The sequence below is a fragment of the Erpetoichthys calabaricus genome, chromosome 12 (assembly GCF_900747795.2).
Source record: "Erpetoichthys calabaricus chromosome 12, fErpCal1.3, whole genome shotgun sequence".
NCBI classification, from domain to species: domain Eukaryota; kingdom Metazoa; phylum Chordata; class Cladistia; order Polypteriformes; family Polypteridae; genus Erpetoichthys; species Erpetoichthys calabaricus.
Window position 1 is genome coordinate 82,861,932 of NC_041405.2, and position 23,694 is coordinate 82,885,625.

General features: G+C 37.5%; 1 protein-coding gene across 3 annotated transcripts in view; it reads right to left on the reverse strand.

Annotated features, from left to right (window-relative positions):
* mbnl3 (muscleblind-like splicing regulator 3) overlaps positions 1-23,694 on the reverse strand; it is a 253,728-nt gene that overhangs the window by 150,301 nt on the left and 79,733 nt on the right. The window lies entirely within an intron of this gene.

The window sequence follows — 23,694 nt, forward strand, 5'->3', positions numbered from 1 at the left end:
TCTTCTTCTTTTAGTCATTTGGTGTGTGTTTGGACCACAGTGTGTGTGTAAGTTTCTATAAAAATATGGGAGGGAGGAGGAAAGGGTTGTGGTTGTGCATTGTGAGAAGTGCCAGGTGTGTCAGAAAGTAACTAAATGCCCAACATCCTTTGTCTCTTTTGCAACAAGTAAAGGTGGATTCCTGATTTCTTAAACTGCGGTAAAAATGACATATGAAAATTTCTACCTGTTGACCAATTTCTACTAGTATACCACCCACCACTACAAAGATGACAAAGAACTAATTTTATGTCTTCAGCCACACAATGGGCAATCACCCACTACTGTACAGTATAACATCATATGATTTACCCATTTATTAAACCACAACCACATTTAAAACAGTCTGAATAATTTTACATTAAAAAAATCACAAATTCTCAGACCTATGGAGGTCTTTCCACTCTTATACAAGATAATATTCTTTTTTCTATTTAAAAGGAGCTGCCAGATTTGTAGTGGTTGAGGTCAGGAAAAAATAAAAGAATGAAAGACAAAACAAATAAAACAAAAGGACTTCACACTAACTTGATTTCTATGTACTTAACTATAACTAGAATTTATCCAATGTTTGGATAGCAACATACTGCAAATCGCCATCTTAAATAGACTGAGAATGATTACAAAGGAGTCATCATGTCACACGACTGATATAGCTACTCTAAATTAAATTCCTGCAGCAATAAACAGAATACAAAATGGTGTTGCCGGATGAATAATAAAATGTACAAAACAACTGAAATAAACATACAAAAATTCCAAAACTGGAACAAGTTGGATAAAGGAAGTCATAGTTCTCAAAAGATACTCACGATCTTATCAATAAAATTTTTGTACTTTCTGTCAAATCTTGATAAGAAGATGCCAGTTATTTCTGACCATGCTCTTCTTTACTAATCCTGCAACTTAGAATATCAAGCCCTACTTTTTCATCTTGCAACTGGGGATTTAATTGATTATTGCAAACATATGAAAACAGTAATAAAATTTTCTCCAGAAAAGTTAATACTGCTGTAGAAAATATTGTACTATACCTTTGGAGATACCCACAAAAACTTTCTCAGAAAAATGTACTGCAAGTTAGAGGGGGTAAATAATTTCTTACAAAAGGACAAAAATAAAATGCAAACCAGAAGGGCAGCAAAATTAATTGATCACTTCTCCAAACTTGCATATACAAGATCACCTATAGCTGAAATGGAAAGTAGCTTTGAATACAGAATTTCCTCCTTGTATTCCTTTCCCTGTTTACAAGCTGCCATTAATTAATTAAAACTGTACACACATCTTGTGGTTCAACACTCACCTATAATATGGTACCAAGTTGGAAACGATTGATGGATATTATTACAGAGACCAACCTTTTGACAATAATACATTTCCACAATTTCTAAAGTACTTAGTACAGAATATACTCGTAACTGGAATAATTAGAGATCTATATTTTTACAGTATATTATAACAACTGCACCTCAAATATAACCTCTCCTTAAACTAGCCAACCTTCCTAATGTTTCCTAACTATCTACTATTGAAGATATTAATTTAATTGTAATAAATATATTGCAGAGTCCACGAATAATACAAGTGCTTTCAAAAGAGTGAATCTCTAGGTGAATTGAAGCAGTGTTTGGAAAAGCACAATTCAGTTTCGGTTATAGAGCATGAAAAGAAGCCAGGGCCTAAAAAAAATATATTCCTCCTCAACTAGTTCAAAACATTAACCGATTCAACGAAAAATTGTGGATTTCAGACATCTTTATTGACTCAGCCTATAAAAAAATATATCCAGGTCTTGCTCCTAATTGTGAGTGATGTCATCAATCAGCTACTTCTTCAGGTGATACATTTTGGGAAATTTCCCTAATCACACCATACTGGAAAAACAATCTTTGCTTATTTATTATTCTTAAATTTACAATAGTCTTTAATCATGTAACATTTCTGGTGGAGTAATATCCAACGAGACATTACTGCTTCGTGAAGAATCTATTGTGATAACACAGTACACCACTGACATAAAACCATATCTTGCTGAACTAGAATAATCATATTTCACCTACCAAATAATGAAAAAGGAAGTATTCTTCTCCATAAAAACAGAAAAGAAATTAATTCATTTTATGAAAAAAAAGTTCCGAAGTTCTTTACAATCTGTCAGAGTTTAATTACTGTCCTTAATTAACTAAGCATCCTGCAACATTGCTATGATACCTTTTTCGGATATTTCTGTATTTTTGAGTGACTACTTTATTAAATCTATTTCCTGCTCTGTTCTCTAGATGGGTAGGAAAGGAGTATGTGATCTACTTTGAAAAAGATGTAGTACTGTATGTCTTACTGGTTTGTAATTTATTCTTTGTAATGATATTCTTAAAATAAAGTATAAGAAAAGATAAGTGATAATGTTTCATGGAATGTGAAATATGGTAGAAGAAGCTTTATTACTTGAGAAAAAAAATCACACGACTGAATGTATCCTATAAAACATGAAGAATGATTACAGAGATTATTAGTTTCAAACTACCACTAAATTTAGTCAAAAATGATGAAATTAAAGAGGATGTGACTTTATTTTTCAGTTGATCTAATATCTCAAAATACCTCAAATTCTATTCCCCATTTTATGAACCTGCCTATTCCTGTATGGAATTGGAAATCTAAAATTAAACTGGCAGCAATCAGTACAAGACAGAAACCACTGTCTGCTTCAGTCAGTGAAGCAGAGACAGTGCACCTACACAGTTGCAAAGAGAGTAGCTCTGTTGTTTATTTTCTTCATGTGAAAAATGCAACACTGAACACTTGAAAGTATAACTCATGCCAGTGAATCCACTGTATCTAAAGTATTACAACTCAGCACTGAGGACTTCTATAGCAAATGTACTACACTTGACTCATATAGGGCTGCCATCATGATGGGCAAAATGTCTAGGGTTGCTAGCAGAATTAAATCTGTTTACAACTCGCATATAAGGGTAGCATCAAAAAACTTACATTGGTAGATAAAGTTGACATACTTCTGACAGGAATATTTTTATTTAACTAACTAAAAATGCAAGATAGATAGATTCACATCGAGTGACATGAAAGCGAAAGCCCACATGTTCCAGCAATAAGGAAGCAGAGAGGTGGGTTTTTCATACATATCTGGCAATTAATATTATTGTGAAGTACTACAATGTGTAATGTGAAGGTCCAAGCAAGGTCGTTTCCAACAAGAATGGCTCTGGCAAGCAACAAGACAAAAATAAAGTCCTGGTTGACTTGCTCAAATCTCTAGAGATTGTAAAATGTCTGTACTTTTTACTGGATATTCTGTTAGTGCTCATTTTCTTTGCAACTGCAAGAATCTACTGCAAGTATTAGGCATGTACATCACCAACCAAACTGGTTACTTGCATGTCTGAACTACAACATTTCAAAAACATCCCAGGAAACACCTTGCAAAGGTTCTGTATCTTACTGTGGGAAGCACATTTGGTGGCCAAATACTGATGAAAACCCAACACAGTGGTGATCTTATCTTATCTCATCAGTGTACCCCAGAAGGATTGTTTTACTTGTGGAATTCATCAGTAGTAGAACAAATGTGATGAATTATGGCATCTTGGAAACAACATAAATTGCTTGCTTGGACCTTTGGACCCATGGCCCTCAAAGGCTGTCAGTTTACTGTTTGGAAATGATCATGTTTCCACCTTAAAACATTATTATGAATATGTTTTGTTGAAGGCAGGTAAAGAAGTGGATTTATTGGATGCTTAATGGATCAGTGTGAAGAAAAGTGTGTACAAGTTCCTTAAAACTTGTAAAGTAAGCGAAATTTCTTGGCAGTAAATTAATTAGATGACACATAATCATCACAGAAATATTATGGCATTAATTTACCCAATTTCAACCATGCCTGGTAGGTCAGTAGTACATGAAAGAGGCTTCCCTATTACACAGCTAGTCAAAACTGACTGTAGAGAAACCTTACCAAGTGCAACTCTCAGTGACTTAATGCATATTTTTATCTGTATAATTAAACAGTCAATACATTTGACTTCAGCAGGTCAGTTAATCTGTGGTATGAGGACACTGTTCGGCCACAAAGACCAGAGGTGGACAGTTATCAAAAGGAAGTATCACCAGAAATTATATTTGCTCAGATGGCTAGTGACAATATTTAAATTTAAACACTAACATTGAAATCGCTATGATTTGCTTGTTTTGAAATGCATGCTTGTTTATTTGAAAACTTAGGCCACTACATCCATCTCTGAATATAGTCCACATACAATACATATATAAACAAAAATTGTGTTATATCATTATGATCATTAAATAATACAAATTTAAAACACAGTTCTGTTTTATAATTGTTTTTTTCAGTAAACTTAAACATTTATAAAAAATATTTTTTAAAAAACTGTAGGGCCAGTACATTTATGAAGAGCCAGTAAATTCCAGACCCATTGAGCAGAGAAGTTGCAAATTTAATTGTAACGCTTGCCCCATCTCATAGACAGGATTTACACTGGAAAACTTCCAGGAAATTGATAATTCTCCCAAGTGATTCCTGCAACATATTATGTGAAATTTTATAAATAACCTCCTGTTTAATTTCTTCCAGAGCTAACAAAATAATACCAGTTGTCCACGAGTTTTATAAGCCTTCAATCCACAGTCCCCTTGAGCTGTGAGGAAGCAGTGCTGAAAGCTGATACATCATGTGACCACAAATCCTTTTTTCTGTTATTAGATACATAGATACACACACACAAATATATATATAGACTTTGGAATACACTATTTATCTCTGTCTAGATATGTTAAGGAAATTTTGCATTCCTTTCACGTTAAATGCTTTAACTACTGCACCCATATATAAAAATTGTCAAAAATATCAGGGCCTATTTAATAATAGGAAAAAATGCCATTAATCTTTCAAGACAAAAAAGAAAAATAAAAGGCTTTCCATGTTACCAATTTCATCCCATAGTAATGTGAACACAGAATGAATGATTTAAGCTTTGACAGCATAAAGGAGTGACCAATCTGCTGAGTTACAATTATTTTAACTTGTAGTGCCTCACAATTGAATGAGAGAATTAGAACTGATTGCTGCCTAAAATAAACAATGTGCATAGTCCCGATAAAGAAATGGCGATTTGCATTCCTCCTCTGAATGTTATAAATGAGGCTGTCCATCCATCTATTCATCTTCTATTTCAAATACCCAAATTAGACGTGAAGGGAGCCAGTGTCCCTGGCATTAAGGTTGCCCTATCAATACATTCAGGCTATGAAAATATATCAAAAATCCAGTAGTTCAGAACTTACAATATTTGGCAAAGGCAGTAAACAACAAGGTCAGCACCATGTTTGGTCATTTTTAAATCGCGCCTTAGCTTTTTAAACTTGTATGTGAGTACGCATTTTTGGTGTATGTATTTACTATCTCTTATATATATATATTTCTCTTCTGGTTCGTCCTGCTTCGACTTCAAAACCGGTCCCGCCCACACGCAGCCGACATGGCATTTCTCGATTCCTATTCGTCGTCTTCCATGTCATGCACTATACTGGCCTGCTCAGCGTAATACATCCAACAAGTACTCGAGGTGCTGCCACAACGGTAAAGTAGCTTTACCACCTTTGTGGGAGCCACCTGTGTCTTTACAACAGCTTCTTACACAGCAAACATCAGAAGCTAAAAATTATCGAGAACACATTCGAGAATACAACCCTTCTCTAGCGTTTGCTTCCATGGGTGCACAGATAACTCAACCTCCTGGCCACGGACCATACTGTTTTAAAATACACAGGAAAATTTATCACCAAATCTCTCCACTATATGCTAACACTTCTACCTCTCCAGGATATGGACAGTTGTATGTTTTTGACACAGCACAAGCTACTAAAGTACGCTTACAATATAAAGCAAATTCTGCATGCAGCAAAAATGTACTTCTCCAGCTAGATTCCATGCTCAGAACCATCAACCCCTTCGCTAAATCATATAAACACATGCATGAAATCGCTCAGTCCAATCCAACAGCATCTGTACGAATGGTTTTCAAGGAAACCCCCAGCCAGGATTTACGATGATACAATGCCCCAACATGTCACACCGATGTTGCAGCGATTTTCGTTGGAGAAGATGGCGAAACGCCTGCCGAAAGGGACATTTGCATCTATCCCATAGGCAACTCCTGTAAACAGATTTCCACGCTCAATATGAATTGCTATCCTATGGTTTACCCACTTTTATTCCCTTACGGAGACATTGGCTGGCACAAAGATTTACAACATGTTCCCGATAAAAGAACCGCCAAGTGAATAAGGCTTACTCAATGCCAATTTTACGCGTACAGATTAGCAATGAGGAATACATTTAGGATTTTGCATTCCAGCGGCAAACTATTCTAACATCACGTCGTAGATGCGTATGTTAAAACAGAGGGTGCACGTCTCAACTATCTCAGATTACATCAACAAGATCTGCGCGTCGAACTATCAGACACACTGCAAGCAAACGCTGAAAATAACAACGTTCGTCTAGGCAAAATGATCATATTACCGTCCACATTTCCAGGAAGTCCAAGATACATGCAACAAAACTATCAGGATGCCATGGCCATAGTACGTAAATTCGAAAAGCCTGATTTATTTATCACTTTCACATGTAATCCTGCTTGGCCGGAAATTCTACATGCACACTGCGTCTTTCAAGAAGTATTTATTTCTTCTTGATTTCTGAATTCCTTTCTCACCGTTTTCCGTTCCTATTCTTACACCGCCGTATGCTACGGCGGGCGTCGGCTAGTATATATATATTATTAAAACATGTATTGTTCCTGATTTTAATATTGTCTATGCCATTCTTTTCCTGTCTTCTGCTTGTGAGGTCAAAAAGACCCACTTTTCTTATCCTCCTTGCTGCATTATATGCATTGTATTCTAAATGAACATTCATTGGCTCTCAGCTCACACACACACACAGAACCCACTTCTATAACTAAAGAGGAAATCAAACCTGCTTGACTTTGTCAGGGTGAGTTGTGAACTAATAGGAGTGAGTATCTGTGTATGTCCACGTGAATTTCCCTGGAATAAATGACCCTGCTTTATTTACACATGCCCTTACAAATTCCTGGGATGGACTACATATATTAAATGAGCTAAGTAGCATACAATAGGAAGAAATCTACTTGAAGGTAACGTAGAAGTTACATTAGGTTATAAAACATTCTCAAATCAATTTACTGTATTTCATGGCCATGTAGTGCAGGAGCCATAATCAAGAACACTGGATGCAACACCACAACCAGCACTCGGAACCAGTCCACTTTAAGGACTTCTTATGCAATTATCCACATGGAATTAAATTCAGAATCGACAATTAACCTAACCTGCACATCTTTGGGATCTTAGTGTAAAAGCTGTCCAGATGAAAATCTACACAGACACAGGGAGAATATGATCAGGCATGTGATTTGGAACCAGAATGCTGGATTCATGTGCTATCCACTATGCTGTCATGAACCCCTAAAAATTTGTACAAAATGACATACTTTAAAAACTTTCAACAACTTCAAAACTTCTGATTAAATGTGAAAGCTCATCATGCATGCCTTACAAATATACAATGCACTTACCTCAGGTTGCGGCATGATTTCTTCTTACATACGAGGGGGGACCCAAAAATAACCAGAATTTTGTTGTTGTTAGGTTATTTATTTATTTCCGGTTATTTTTGGGTCCCCCCCTCGTATTATGTCAATGACTTAAAAGTTTGTGATTTTTTTTTGGTTTCAATGGCAAAATGAAAAAAAAAAGTAAAATAACTATAGTTGACTTTGGGTGTGGCATGAGAATATGATGATTTTTTTAAAGCATAATATGAATGGTCACTTAACTTTGTCATTTGACTCATGGCACCAATTAAGGAATGAAGCACTTGAAAGAATAATTAATCGGTGTAGCTTATTTACCAAGTTTAAAACAACATTAAAAAAAATTACATTTTTTCAAATGAGCTCCACTATTAATAATACATTTTTTAATGAGTTCAAAATGTAACATACTCCGGATTCTATTTAATAGTTTAATTAACTATAAAAAAAGCTAAACTATTCTTAAAAAATATATACACTATGGGTACTTTATACAGATAACAGGATAAACCTTGTTGAATATTTCAGTAAACGGTCCAATTTAAAATGTTTAGCTTTACTGACTAGCATCATGCTGAATGTCTACTTCTTATCTAACTCTTTTGATATTTTCTGATGTCCCCTCACAAAACCCTGAAAGTTGTCACATCCTTCAGCTGCACCTGTTTTTTTCATTTTGACATTTCCAACTAGCGCTGCTGTCCTTTGACCTCATAAACTCATTTTATTTCCTCCTCTCTCCCTTTCTTATATATGTTTTTGCTGTCAGTCTTTTCAGTTGACTGTTTCACGGATTGTGAGATGAGAGATGGCAATACTTTTTACATTTTAGCATCACAGAAATGAAAGCTCTCCGTGATGTGTCAACGGCATTGTTTCACATGCTGCAGTGCAGCAAATATTAGACTAAATAGTGGATGGTTTATGAATGCAGAATTAACACTTGAGCAAACACACGAGTATGTGGCACCCCATCCCACACAAGTCTGTGACCATAGTTTGAGAAACACTGCTCTAGAACAATCAATCAAAACAGACATCAACTGTTCATTAACCTTGAAGATCTCACAGTAAAAAACACTCTCCTAAATATACAGCATGACAAGGCAAGGGGTGTACATAAAATAAATAATACAAGTAAATTCCAGACATGTATTACTATCATAAACCTAAAAATTGACTGGTGGAAACATGTTGAGAACAATACAACTACTATATTACACCATTAATCTGCATTTCACAGGACTGGAAGGATCCATAATAAAACCTGCAGCACAGGCAACTGTGAATCAAGAAGTTACTAGAAGTAGTCATTAAAGGACCAGCTGATGTTGAAGAATATATAGAGAGTTGGTACAGACCAAACAGCTTATAGACATACATTCTTCTCAAGTCCCTCACAGCAAGTGAATATGCTGCTTGGCATCGAAATCAGCCAAGATGCCAAGCTCACTGTATAAGTGCATACTGCACTGCACTGTATTTTAAAAAAGACTGTTTACTAACAGATATTGTATTTGACATTTTAAGAGACTAATCATTATACATACAGTACATTATTCACGAGTCACACAATCATTTCTCAGACTGTTTCTTTTTAAATTAGACAAAAGAGCAGAGTGAAGGTCTTTCTCTAACAATTAACAATAAGGCTCTAGATTTGTCTATTTAATTACTTTTATCATCACAGAAATTGTTTTCACCAAAATTGACTGGTGCTACAGCATAAGGAGTAATGCCACATTGCCACCTTTCCCTTTAAACAATAATACTCCCTCATCTGTGTGGTTAATGAAGACTGCAAAGTGGAGTGTTAATTGATAAGCCAACATTACAGCATACAAAAATGGCTTCCATGCGATTTAGTGACAATCCCCAGCCATACACTTTACACTTATGGCCACATTTTTGTCCCTTTTCCCTTTTAGAGAGCTGGGCAGTATCAAGGAGAACACACTGGACCACTTCCAAACAACACCAAAGAGAGTGGTCTTTCTAATATATGGGTCATAAATATTAGACTGATTAAATTAAAATGAGAACCAGAGACATATGGAAATTTAGAGTTTGTTGTCTTCCTGTAGCAAACTTGGCAGATTACACCTGCCTATGCATATAACTTAAGGTTATGTCTGTGTAGTAAACAAGTCAACGCTATAATGAGAAGATCAGAACATTTAGCATATGATTCAAATTTTCATGCAGAATACAAGAACACAGCTTAACAGAGGGCTGGGGAGCCTCTTGAAGCAAGTGTGGCATGTACAGTTTGGACAGGATCCATTTAAACCAAAGAGGCATTAACAGAGTAGTGATGTTCAGTTTAACCTGTTTCATTATTAGTGACTATTAAAAACATCACAGTTTCCAAACCTTTAGAATTCTAGAAGTTACAGTAAAATTCTATTTGAGAAGCCCCACGTTCTGTGTTGCTGTGAAAAATTTCCCCTCACAAAGTGATTCATCTCTGTGTGCACTGTGCCAAGCTCAGCTCAGGTGGCTAGGTCAACAACACATTAATTCGACAACAATGAGCAGACTAGCTGTACAAATGGCAGAGGAATACAATATCTTAGCTTTATATCCACCAGCACAGCACCTTAAACACGTAGTATTAGAGCATTTTAAATATATAAAATATCACTGGGAGCAGCAGACAAAGGATAAACAGTTTGCAAAATGTGCCTGAAAATAAGTGGTTGTCAAAAGGTTTCAACATTGTATAACTTTCAGTACCTCCATGACCAACATTTATTTGTCTATACCAGGGGTCTGCAACCTTCACTATCAAAAGAGCCATTTTGCCCCCTCTTCCTCCAAAGAAAAATAGTCTGGAGCCGCAAAACATAACAGCTTATAAACTTTTAAAAGTTTTAATCTTTTTTTAGATTTTACATGTTACAACCACGGAATACAACAAACAGAAGTGCAGTGTGCATGTGTAGGCCTACTTTGAAATAAATTTAACTGAACTCTGCAGGCCTATTTGAGTCCTTCCTATACCTGTATAAAATTAAAATAAAAACTAGCCCTCTTTAATATAAATAAAACATTTAGCTGTAGCTTAGCAGCTTTAAAAAAGTAAACATAAAATTCCATTTCAGTGTGCTCTCATCCTCTTCAGGTTTCCCTCTCAGCCAGCAATCAACTGAAGCACCTGAACATACAAAAAAACCTACATCAGCTCCGGGTCTGAAATAAATGTGTTTTTTTTTTTTTTTTAAATATTAGCCTATTAAATGCTATTGTTCTCACCTGTTTAATGTGACTTCTGTTTCTGAAGTTCGCTGCAGATCATCTCTAGCACTTTGAGCTACTTTTTGTATGAAAATGTGCTATATAAATAAATGTTGTTGTTGTTCTATGTCGGGGCTATACGATGTGACTTTGACCTTCACACAGGACTGCAGGCTCATGTGTGAGGTGGGAGAGATATTTGGACTTTATGAAGTTCATGCTTGAGAAAACTTGCTCACATAAGTATGTTGAGCCAAAGATGGACAGGACTCCAAATGCATATTTTTTTATGTTCACATATGTTTCGGGAATGGCACTCCATGTATTGAAAACAAGTTTGTCGGGTTTGGGGAGGTTTTCAATATCAGTCCATTTGTGCTCTTTAGCGAGAGTAGCCTTCTGACGGGCGACTTCTTCAAGATCCGCTGTCAGGCATTTGAACTTGGACACCCATAAATCTTTATCCGCTATGCGGCCAGTTCAATTTCTAGATCGGGCTTACTTACTCCTGTGAATGCGGATGTGTTCAGCAGGGATGGGTCGATGTCCAGGGAAGGAGAGAGTGTTTTTTTTTCTTTCTGAACTCACTGAACCTTTCTCTAAATGCAGCTTGCATTGCAATAATTGTACGGAGGAAATAATCACAATTTATGTGAATGTTCACTGCTTTGAACTCTCTCAGGGAGGGGAAGTGAGAGAGTGTACCTTTCTGTACATCTCAGGCAAACACTGTCATCATGCGCTCAAACACCAAAACATCCTACGCCAAAACATTTAAAGTCAGAGAATAGATGCTCTGATATTTTTATGAACGATTCTTTCATGTATTCTCCGTCTGTGAACGGCTTACCCCTCCTTACGATCTCTTGAGCTGCCACAAAACTAGCAGCTGTAGTTGATTGTGGAGAAGTGATCCACTTTTTTTGTTTGCTCTGTTCAGCTTTCCGTTGCAGTTCCGAAATTGCTCTCTTTTGCTCATCTTCACTTGGGTATTTTTCAGTGAATGCTGAGTGCTTGTTTCGAAAATGTCTTTCAACGTTACATTTTTTGTTGTTCGATAATTTATCGCCACATATTAAGCACACCGGTAAGCCAGCGTCGTTGGCGGTGAAGGCAAATGCTTCTGTCCACGCAGAATTAAACTCTCTGTTCTCTTCTGGGATTTTTCATTTTTGGGATTTATTCATGGTTAGTGCAGGGGTCGCACACTCCAGAAGCCACCTGCAGGTAAAGGCGAGGGCTATAGACGTAGATGTGACGCATATTTTAGTTGACAAATTATAAATAAAAAATAAAAATAAAAATTAGATGTTAAAGTGTATAACAGTAGTAGTAGTAAATAAACATTATATATATTACATATATTATATACAAATTAAATTAAGAAATTGCCGTTATTCATTTTCATGTTTTTTTTTTTTTTTGTCAAGGCCAAAAGGAGCCATTACAAGGAGGCTGAAGAGCCGCATGCGGCTCCAGAGCCGCGGGTTGCCGACCCCTGGTCTATACAGAAGTCCAAGGTAAAAGAATAAACCACTGGTTCACAGCAGAACAGTTGTCTGTACACATATAATATAACTAGCAAAATACCCGCGCTTCGCAGCGGAGAAGTAGTGTGTTAAAGAGGTTATGTAAACATATACTGTATGTACATAAACATATATACATATATATACATATCTACATATACATAGCTACATATACATATATATATATATATATATATATATATATATATATATATATATATATACATATACACATCAACATATATATACATATATATATACACATATCAACATATATATACACATCCACATATATATACATATATATATATATATACACATATCAACATATATATATACACATACATATACACACATACATACACACACACATACATATATACATATACACATACACACATACACACATATATATATATATACACACATACATACATACGTACACACACATATATATATATATATATATACACATACAGACACATATATATACATATACATATTTACATTTCTACATATATATATACATATCTACATATATATACACATATACAGTATATACATATCTACATAGATAGATAGATAGATAGATAGATAGATAGATAGATAGATAGATAGATAGATAGATAGATAGATAGATAGATAGATACTTTATTAATCCCAATGGGAAATTCACATTCTTCAGCAGCAGCATACTGATACAATAAATAATATTAAATTAAAGAATGATAATAATGCAGGTGAAAAACAGACAATAACTATGTATAATGTTAAATGTTAACGTTTACCCACCCGGGTGGAATTAAAGAGTCGCATAGTTTGGGGGGAGGAACGATCTCCTCAATCTGTCAGTGGAGCAGGACAGTGACAGCAGTCTGTTGCTGAAGCTGCTCTTCTGTCTGGAGATGATACTATTAAGTGGATGCAGTGGATTCTCCATAATTGATAGGAGCCTGCTGAGCGCCCTTCGCTCTGCCACAGATGTTAAACTGTCCAGCTCCATGCCAACAATAGAGCTTGCCTTCCTCACCAGTTTGTCCAGGCGTGAGGCGTCTTTCCTCTTAATGCTGCCTCCCCAGCACACCACTGCGTAGAAGAGGGCGCTCGCCACAACTGTCTGATAGAACATCTGCAGCATCTTATTGCAGATGTTGAAGGACGCCAGCCTTCTAAAGTAGTATAACCGGCTCTGTCCTTTCTTGCACAGCGCATCAGTATTGGCAGTCCAGTCTAATTTATCATCCAGCTGCACTCCCAGATATGTATAGGTCTGCACCATCTGCACACAGTCACCTTTGATGATCACTGGGTCTATGAGGGGTCTGGGCCTCCTAAAATCCACCACCAGCTCCTTGGTTTTGCTGGTGTTCAAGTGTAGGTGGTTTGAGTCGCACCATTTAACAAAGTCATTGATTAGGTCCCTATACTCCTCCTCCAGCCCATTCCTGATGCAGCCCACGATAGCAGTGTCATCAGCGAACTTTTGCACATGGCAGGACTCCGAGTTGTATTGGAAGTCTGATGTATATAGGCTGAACAGGACCGGAGAAAGTACAGTCCCCTGTGGCGCTCCCGTGTTGCTGACCACAATGTCAGACGTGCAGTTCCCAAGACGCACATACTGAGGTCTGTCTTTAAGATAGTCCACGATCCATTCCACTAGGTATGAATCTAATCCCATCTCTGTCAGCTTGTCCCTAAGGAGCAGAGGTTGGATTGTGTTGAAGGCACTAGAGAAGTCTAGAAACATAATTCTTACAGCACCACTGCCTCTGTCCAAGTGAGAGAGGGATCGGTATAGCATATAGATGATGGCATCCTCCGCTCCCACCTTCTCCTGATATGCAAACTGCAGAGGGTCAAGGGAATGTTGAACCTGTGGCCTAATGTGGTGAAGCAGCAGCCTCTCCATGGTCTTCATCACATGTGATGTCAGAGCAACAGGCCGAAAGTCATTCAGCTCACTAGGACGTGATACCTTTGGGACTGGGGTGATACAAGATGTTTTCCAAAGCCTCGGGACTCTTCCCTGTTCCGGGCTCAGGTTGAAGATGCGCTGTAGAGGACCCCCCAGCTCCGATGCACAGACTTTCAGCAGTCGTGGCGATACTCCATCTGGACCCGCTGCTTTGCTGGCACGAAGTCTCCTCAGCTCTCTGCTCACTTGCGCTGTTGTAATTATGGGTGGGGATGTCTTTCCTATGCTGGTATCAGCAGAAGGATGTGTGGAGGGTGCAATACACCGAGGTGAGAGTGAGAGTGGGTTAGGTTGGTCAAACCTGTTAAAGAAGTTGTTCATTTGGTTTGCTCTCTTCCCGTCTCTCTCGATGGTGGTATCCCTCTTCGAGCTGCAGCCAGTGATGATCTTCATCCCATCCCACACTTCCTTCATGCTGTTATTCTGCAACTTCTGCTCCAGCTTTCTCCTGTACTGCTCCTTCGCCGCCCTGAGCTGGACTCGGAGTTCCTTCTACATGCGATTGAGCTCATGCTGATCACCGTCTTTAAAAGCCCTTTTCTTCTGGTTCAAAAGGCCCTTGATGTCACTTGTAATCCATGGCTTGTTGTTAGCATAGCAGCGTACAGTTCTTACTGAAACTACAATGTCCATACAGAAGTTGATGTAGTCAGTAGTGCAGTCAACAACTTCCTCAATGTTCTCACTATTAGATCCCTGCAGGATATCCCAGTCTGTAGTTCCAAAACATTCTCTCAGAGTATTCTCAGCCTCTGGGGTCCACTTCCTGAATGATCGTGTGGTTACAGGTAGGACTCTCACTTTTGGTTTATAGTGAGGCTGAAGCAGAACCAGGTTATGATCTGCTTTCCCAAGCGCAGGCAGCGGTGGTGGTGCTGTATGCGTCTTTAACGTTTGCATACAGTAAATCAATAGTCTTATTTCCCCGGGTGTTACAGTCTACATACTGGGAGAATGCAGGTAATGACTATATCTATATCTATCTATATATCTATATCTATATCTCTCTATATATATATCTATATCTATATATCTAAATCCCCGCGAAGTACTGCTTTTAAATTTTTATTAAGAAGAAAAGAAAACCTTTTTAAATTGAGGGAAAATATACCAAAAACAATTTGTTAAGGATCTGTTTTTTTGTGAAGCAGCCTTAACACAGCTTTTCCGCTGTTTTATAAACGAACGCCATATAAGGTCTTCCTTTTTCCTTGCTTCGCCAAGGAAGGAGCCTTTTTATTTAATCCACGGGTTCTTAGCTTTTTTTTTTCTTTTTTTACGATTGTTATAGTTCTGTTTGTATACCACGTTGTCAGTTCAGCACTCCGGTTGTAATATGACCAAGCGGTGCAAGCTCACTGTTAAGAATGCAATGTATAGTTGTACAGGAGTATAGTTGTTTTGTAGGTCTATGAAGTTAATTTAAACTTTAGGTTCACACGGTGCTTTCTTTCCGAAGTACCTGCACTCATGAATATGTCTGTATGCGTCAGTCGCTCAAATCCCCGCGCTTCGCACCGGCGAAGTACTGCTTTTAAATTTTAATTAAGAAGAAAAGAAAACCTTTTTAAATTGAGGGAAAATATACCAATATTCCTGCGGTGGGTTGGCACCCTGCCCAGGATTGGTTCCCTGCCTTGTGCCCTGTGTTGGCTGGGATTGGCTCCAGCAGACCCCCGTGACCCTGTGTTCGGATTCAGCGGGTTGGAAAATGGATGGATGGATGGAAAATATACCAATAACAATTTGTTAAGGATCTGTTTTTTTGTGAAGCTGCCTTCACACGAGTGATCACTTCGAGCTGACTTGCTGGCCAACCATAAGCGTTACCTGGTAGGTAACCACCCATACAATCAGATTGTGAATCAGACTATGAATGCCGTGAATGTAATTACCCCGATCTACATGCTGTCAAATAAACGAACCACACGCCGTGGCGCAATTTTAGGGGCTTTGCCTCTAGCGCTGACGTCCGAGGTTCAATTCCCGTAAGGGAGTGCAGTGAGTGGGTGGTTACCTACCAGGTAACGCTTATGGTTGGCCAGCAAGTCAGCTAACATCAGCCACGGTGCCTTCAGTTGTGAGAAGCAGGTCATGGTTGAAAATAGTTTACTGTCAAATAATGCAAAGAGTACGCGACACGTGTTTCGCCCTAATTCTTGGCTCATCAGGCGTACACACTCACCTGCACTCATGAATATGTCTGTATGCGTCAGTCACTCAAATCCCCGTACTTCGCACTGGCGAAGTACTGCTTTTAAATTTTTATTAAGAAGAAAAGAAAACCTTTTTAAATTGAGGGAAAATATACCAATAACAATTTGTTAAGGATCTGTTTTTTGTGAAGCTGCCTTCACACACCCTCTCCGCTGTTTTATAAACGAACGCCATATAAGGTCTTCCTTTTTCCTTGCTTCGCCAACGGAAGAAGCCTTATAATTTAATCCACGGGTTGTCCGCTGTTTTTTTGTTCGTTTATTACGATTGTTATAGTTCTGTTTGTATACCACGTTGTCAGTTCAGCACTCCGGTTGTAATATAACCAAGCCGTGCAAGCACACTCTTGAGAATGCAACGTATAGTTGTACAGGAGAAAAGCAATCTTGCCTCAAATCAATGGCAACCTTTTCTAGGTCTATGAACTTAATTTAAACTTTAGGTTTACACGGTTCTTTGTTTCCGACGTGCTGCGTTCTACGTGCTGTTAGCTAAGACCCGGCACTTAAAAGTTTCTCGCTACAGCAATTTTTAATCTGTTACAAAGTCATCGAAAGTCTCGTTTATACCTCGTGTCTTCTCATTAAACTTGAATCTTGCGAATATGGTATTGCAAACGGCAGCGGGAGCGTTTCTCATTAAACTTGTATCTCACGAATATGGTATTGCAAACAGCAGCGGTACCGTTTCTATATACTTAATTTAAACTTACATTTTACACCGTGCTTTGTTTCCGCAGTATCGAAGTGATCACTCGTGCTGCATTCAGTCAGTTCACGTAAGCCGCTCTCTTGTGCCTTCTCAATTGTGTAATGAATGTTTTCTTCATCGCTCCTTGGGGCTGTTCCTTGTTTTCAGTTCACGTGATTACGTAGGAGGGAGGCGTGATGACGCGATACGCGACTCCGCCTCCTCAATTACAGTATATGGACAAAAAAGAGGTTCCAGTTATGACCATTACGTGTACAATTTCGAAATGAAACCTGCCTAACTTTTATAAGTAAGCTGTAAGGAATGAGCCTGCCAAATTTCAGCTTTCCACCTACACGGGAAGTTGGAGAATTAGTGATGAGTGAGTGAGTGAGTGAGTGAGTGAGTGAGTGAGTGAGTGAGGGCTTTGCCTTTTATTAGTACAGTAATCCCTCCTCCATCGCGGGGATTGCGTTCCAGAGCCACCCGCGAAATAAGGAAATCCGCGAAGTAGAAACCATATGTTTATATGGTTATTTTTATATTGTCATGCTTGGGTCACAGATTTGCGCAGAAACACAGGAGGTTGTAGACAGACAGGAACGTTATTCAAACACTGCAAACAAACATTTGTCTTTTTTTCAAAAGTTTAAACTGTGCTCCATGACAAGACAGAGATGACAGTTCAGTCTCACAATTAAAAGAATGCAAACATATCTTCCTCTTCAAAGGAGCAAACAAATCAATAGGGCTGTTTGGCTTGTAAGTATGCGAAGCACCGCGGCACAAAGCTGTTGAAGGTGGCAGCTCACACCCCCTCCGTCAGGAGCAGAGAGAGAGAGACAGATAAAAAAATCAATACGTGCCCTTTGAGCTTTTAAGTATGCGAAGCACAGTGCAGCATACTTAAAAGCTGCACACAGAAGGTAGCAACGTGAAGATAATCTTTCAGCATTTTTTAGACGAGCGTCCGTATCGTCTAGGTGTGCGAACAGCCCCCCTGCTAACACCCCCTACGTCAGGATCACAGATAGTCAGCGCAAGAGAGAGAGAAAGAAAAGTAAGTTGGGTAGCTTCTCAGCCATCTGCCAATAGCGTCCCTTGTATGAAATCAACTGGCCAAACCAACTGAGGAAGCATGTACAAGAAATTAAAAGACCCGTTGTCCTCAGAAACCCGCGAAGCAGCGAAAAATCCGCGATATATATTTAAATATGCTTACATATAAAATCTGCGATGGAGTGAAGCCGCGAAAGGCGAAGCGCGATATAGCGAGGGATTACTGTATAGATTTTTCACTTTCACTCAAGTTGATTTGGTTGAGGTATCTTTGTCAGTTTTCCACTAGTAACTCTAGAGTTCAAGTTCCAAGAGTACAGGCTATGATTTTGATCTCTCCAAATTTTCATTTGACAACTACAATTCTGACCTTTCCATATTTCTGTTTGCTGACTACACATTATTTCTAATTAGCCATTGGTTATATTACAACAATTATTGGATAGTTGAAAATGAAAATATGATTCATTTGCTGTATTACAATTATCTTAACACTGTATCTTAAATCTGGTGAATACTTTTGAATATAATTGGTAAAATGAGCGTATTGTGGTTTAAGGAGACCTGCTCTTACTAAATATACAGTAACATACAGTAAAAGTATTCAATTCCCTTGAAATTCACCATAATTTTCTGCATAACAAAAGATGTATACACATATTTATCTATTCATTAGTTATAATGTAAACTCTTATGCTGTAACAATACATTTCCAAAGTCAAAATAAACCATTTTCTGAAGATACTTGAGAAGAAAAACTCAAAAGTTAGCATTTACCTAAGAATTTAAACCTCTATGCTTTGGAAAATTTAGGTTTACACAAATGACTAATTAATCACAAACAACACTAAAGTAAAAGTCATTTGACTATAATTAAGCATAATTAGGTACTACTTGCGAGTCCGTCATAACTCTGTGGATATAAAAAGCACACTTTGTAAGGGTTATAGTCTTTGTTGAACAATCACTGCAAAAATGGAAGACAAAGGAGCATTCTACTGCTGTATGAAAAAAAGTAATTGAAATGCACAAGGCAGGAAATGGCTACACAAAAATATCAAAGAGCCTGAATGTCCTGTTGGGTTCATCATCAAAAAGTAGAAGGTTCATCACAGCACCCTGACTCTTACTAGAACAGGCCATCCCTCAAAACTAAACATCAGAGCAAGATGTTGACTGGTGAGAGAGGCTAATAAAAATCTAACCGTCACTCTTGTAAGTCTGCAATCTTGTATGGCTGAAACTGGAGTGAAGGTGCATGGTGTTCAAAATTTCAAGAGCTCTCCATAAAACAGACCTTTATGGGAGAGTAGCAAGTAAGAAGCAGTATCTTAAGAAAGTCCATGTAAAGGCATGTATGGCATTTGCTAGAAAGCACAAGGAAGACCCAGTTAAGATGGCGGAGAAGGTTTTATGGTCAGACGAGACCAAAATAGAACTTTTTGGCCAGACTTCAAAGTGGTATGTGTGACATAAAACTAACACTGCTCATGCCTCAAGAAACATCATACCTATGGAGAAATATAATGGTGGCAGTATCATGCCATAGGGATGGTTTTCATTTGCTGGGACTGGGAATCTTGTCAGAGTTGAAGTGGCAATGAATGGACACAAATACCGTGCAATATTGCAGGAGAACCTGTTTCAGTGTGCTATAAACCTATGGCTTAGGAGAAGATTCATCTTTCATAATGACAAAGACCCTAAGCATCAGGCCAAAGTGACACTGGAATGGTTCAAAAACAGAAAGGTGAATGTTTTGGAATGTCAAAGCCCAGATCTTAACTCTATTGAGAATCTGTAGCACTGTTTGAAAACTGCTTTCCAGAGGTGCCATCTCACCAACCTAGAGGATCCGTATAAATTTTGCCAAGAAGAATGGAAAATAATCACTTCTGAACAATGTGCAAAATTGGTACAAAAGAATACTGCCAAAGTATTAATGTCTAGGGCTTGAACACCTTTGAGTTTTTCTTCTTCAGTTAAATATCTACAGAAAATTATTTATTTTGACTTTGAAAATGCATAAAAGTTCACAATAAAAAAATGAATAAATACCCATCCATCCAATATGTAAATATGAAATATGTGTACAAATCTTTTGTCATATAGAAAATTATGATGACTTTCAAGGGGATTGAGTGCTTTTGCTCACCACTGTATGTAAAAACCATCTCACATGCTGAGCCAGATTAACTGGAAAATAATTTAACTAATAAAAATAAAATGTGTCCACTTATTCTTTGCATTTGTTTTTTATGGTACAGTGTCAAAGAGAGAGGGCAGATAGGAGGTATTCACTGTGGATAGACTTCTAGTCCGTGGAAGAGAAAATCCAAAAGAACTTTGGGACATGGCCTTTATGCTGAGAAATACTTGTTGCAGACTGTCATAGATTTATTTTGAAAACTCAATCTGTAAAAGTTCTGTATGCACACATTTAATTCATTAGATCTATTAACACAATAACTGCCAAACCATTTATTAGCGGGATGCTGCAATATAGGTCTATGCATACATGATAAATAATGAACTTCATCAAAAGTAGTAAAATTGTAAGGAAACATATTAGAAAGCAATGGTTTTACTTTCAACAGCAGCTTTGTCAAAACTCTAAAAATGTAACTAGACAGACAGACAGACAGACAGACAGACAGACAGACAGACAGACAGACAGACAGACAGACAGACAGACAGACAGATAGATAGATAGATAGATAGATAGATAGATAGATAGATAGATAGATAGATAGATAGATAGATAGATAGATACTTTATTAATCCCAAAGGGAAATTCCCAATAATAAATAAAGTTAATTATAGGAATGGTATTTTTCAAGTCAAAGTTATTTAATCACAAACATAACCATTTGCCACATAAAACTGTGTTCCAAAGTCCAGCACTTTCTATAAATTTTAAAAAATATCTTGCTCACATTAGCACCTATACATTGCATTGCATTCAAAGTTGCATAGTTAGATCTGGACCACCCTATATTTGAATAGAGAGAGAAATACATAAAAATAATTTCCTTCTCACAGACAAAACCAAAGTATTTGACATTTAATTAGACTTTCAAAAAACACCAAAGATTCATTTTGAAGTAAGAGTCTTTCCCATCACAGGTAATTAATGCAATTAAGTTCCTAACAGAACAAGGTTTTCACAGGAGTCCCTCCAACACGTTTTTGGACTGTTACTATTTCTAGTTTACAAAATGTTACACATTCTGATACTGTGATAAAAAATGGAAAATTTGGTGAAGAAACTATAAAAGTAGGGAACTGAATCAATTCAAAAAGATGTACAGAAACTTTAAAACCTGGCAAACACCTTTAAAATGTAGTTTAGTACAGACAGTGAAAAGTTCAGCATGAAAATGAACAGACTATTAATTATGACAATTATTATATAACTATTAATTCAGTGTCAGTTAGGCTATGCTACATAAATGTAATTCTTAAAAGAAGTTAGGGTTTATCTTTTCCAAGCAATACACAAAAGCAATTGAAAAGACAAATAAAATGTCAGGTAATATTCTCAAAACTGTTAACTATACATCAAAATTCACTTTACTTACGGCTCTACAATGCACCACTGTAACTGTATCTGGTGTATTATGTGCAGTTGTGATCACCACACTGCAAAAATGACACAGCAACAGCTATAACCCCACTAAGAACACTAACCAAATGCAATGCTAAGATAATGTGCCTATACTACTTTGGTAAGCAAAGAGAATTAAACCATGAGGAAACTTAGCTGACTATCTGGGGGAATATCTAGGTCCAATTTTTCTTCAGGGCATCCATTAAGTTCAATAAGCTGAATTTGTTCAATTAAATAGCTAATTATATACTTGAGGACAATCATATGAGGACCTAATCTAGGTCATACCAATCTCTATGGCATCAAGAAAGTTGCAAACCCCTTTCTGTTAAATTAAGGGAAAGTGATTTCAAGACTGTGTGTTATGAAAACCTGAGAATTATTTCCCAGTCATGTTGTAGCTAACCCAGAAGCGGTCAAAAGTATTGGTACCTTTTCACAATTATGGAAAGAATCACCCTTTCCATAAAATAAGCTAAAACTAACACAAGTAATTGACATTCACCACCACTCTTTATTCCATACTCCATATAGCAGACACTTTGTTTTTAATTTAGGACTTAACATATTTTTTAAATAAAAGAAATGAAAATGGCATAGACAAAATTATTGGGACCCCTTTGAAGTTAAAAGACGTAACTAGACTATAGTGTCATTAGTATCACAGGTGTCTACAATCTAATACCATCATCAGTTACTCAGCCTATTTGAATGAGGCACAGTACTTACTCAGCTGTGTTGTTTCATTGTGTACAACACACTGGACACGAGAAGAAAAGGCAGAGGATTGTTTGAGGAGGAAAGGAAGAAGTTAACAGGCAAGCATAGCCAAGGTAAAGACTGTAAGACCATCTCCAAAAGCTTCACATTCTTGTGACCATGCTAGCTAATGATATCAGGAAGTTTGGGACTGCAGCCAACCTTCTCAGTCACGGCCACAAGAGGAAAATTGGTCCCTGATTGAAAAGAAGGATAGTTTGAATGGTGGAGAAAGAACCAAGGAAAACATTAAGACAGATTCTGGCCAATTCCCAAGACCAAGGTACAACAGTTTCAAGTAGCACCAGCTGTTGCTAACTGAAAGAAATTGGACTCTATTAGAAGACCCAGAAAGACCCCTTCTGAAAGACAGACACAAAAAATCCAGACTGATGTTTGCTAAAATGCACGCTGACAAGCCACAGTTGTCCTGAGAGAATATTCTTTGGAAACTGAACAGATGAAATTGAATTACAGCTTTTGAGTAAGTCATGGCAGCTCTGTGTTCATAGAAGACAGTACAATGCTTTAAAAAATACCATACCTAATGTAAAGCATTGAGGAGAATAATTAATGTTACGGGGTTGCTATGCTGCCTTCAACATCAGATGTCCTGGGTAGGGCACAATGAAATAATAAGATTCTTAAGGCAATCTGAAGTTAAACATACTGCTCAGTGTCAAAAAGTTCTGTCTCAGTTGCAGGTCATGGGTTCTCCAGCAGGATAATGACCTAAAACAGACATCTAAAAGCACCCAAAAATGGCTGAAAAGGAAATATTGGAACGCTCTGAAGTGGCCTGATATGTGTACTGATTTTAATCCAACTGAATATCTATGGAAAGAGCTGAAACACATAGCAGGGAAAACAAACACATCAGACCTAAAAAAAAACTGGAGCATTTTGCTGAAG